This window comes from Oxyura jamaicensis, chromosome 7, assembly GCF_011077185.1.
Source record: "Oxyura jamaicensis isolate SHBP4307 breed ruddy duck chromosome 7, BPBGC_Ojam_1.0, whole genome shotgun sequence".
Lineage (NCBI taxonomy): Eukaryota > Metazoa > Chordata > Aves > Anseriformes > Anatidae > Oxyura > Oxyura jamaicensis.
In genome coordinates this window covers 21492313-21493764 of record NC_048899.1, presented here as the reverse complement: position 1 = coordinate 21493764, position 1452 = coordinate 21492313, and positions in this window count along the sequence as shown.

Below are 1452 nucleotides of genomic sequence, written 5' to 3'. Positions count from 1 at the left end.
GGGTGTCGCTGGCCGCCACCGCCTCCCGCCCGAGGAAAATGGCCGGGGCGAGGTGCCCCGGCGCCGGCGGGCTGGTCCCGGCCGGGGCGGCGGCGAGCGCCGCGCGGGCTCGCACCGTCCCCACGCCTCTCCCCGGGAGATCCGGCGGCTGCCCGCGGGGCTTCGGCGGCGAGCGGCCGCGGCGAGACGTTCGCGGTAGCCGGCAATGGCTGAGGGGCCCCGGCAGCCACACCTCCCTCTGCCCGCGCGGACCCGGCCCCGGCCCCGGCTCCCGCTCGGCGGGGGAAGCCGCCCCGGCCCGCAGCTGCCGGGGACTCCCCTCGCCCGAGAGGAATTCCCCGGGGGGCTCTTAGACGGGGCTCCCCAGCCTCGACGTGCCGGGAGGGAAGGCGTGAAGTGGCCACGCATCATGAACTGGGCCCTCCCTCTCACACACCGGCTATGCTCTCTGGCAAACGGGTCTTCCTACAGCTCACCCCGCTGAGGCCCAACGCTGTGCCCACTACATGGGGCCACCCTGCCCGGCCGGGGCACCCCACCGCCCCTACACATGGCCGCCACTGCATCAGTCAGAAGGAGGGCGAGGGCTGCACATGAGGCTCACCACATTCCTGGCTTCACACCCCAAGCGGCTTTCAGGGTATTTTTACCTCTTCATCTAACGAGGGGCCACGCCACGCTGTCTGGGTGCTGTACAATGGGCTCTGGGTTGTGGTCCTCCCGGAGCCTCACTCCCTCTCCTCTTGGTCCTGTTGAGGTGTTAAGGATGCCTGGGAGGGGTGTCTGTCCATCCTGGATGTGGAAGAGCTGTATTACATTTTCTTAGGAAGACACGCTGGGAGCATGCATTGTGGAGGAGGCAGAGGAGACCAGTTGCAGGGGATTAGCGTCTGGAGGAATGGGAATGGGATGGTCAACTTGCTGGTTTCCTTGAAAGTAATGCAGTAGGCTTAAACAAAGCTCAGTAGTTGCCAGCAGAAGCTGCAGTGAGCCATCTCAGCCAGTCCCTATTCTACCAGGTAACATAAGAGGAAAACTGCTCAGGAAGCCCTGATTGATGTGGTCCATGAAGCTATTCAATCAAGTCAAAATGATTTTCAATAGCTGAAGACTCTTCTGGGAGGCCAGGGCTCCCCAGGTGACAAATCTGTGCCTAGAGATTTGAAATGAAAGGACATAGCAACATGGCTAGACAAACTTCTGCTTACTGAGGATACTGAAGATGTTCCTGGCTCACACGAGATATCACTGGGGTCACTCCATGATGAAAATGTTGCTAGTGCAATAAGGTATCCTGAAGCAAGGAGATGCTGCTAGAGCGCTACAGTTTATACTATTGAAACTGCTTTTGTTTCCCTTTATCTCCCAACCAAAACAAGACATACGTGTGAAGACACAATTCAACTGAGGATTGGCATATACGTGCAGCTTTGACCAACATAGGGGTAGTAA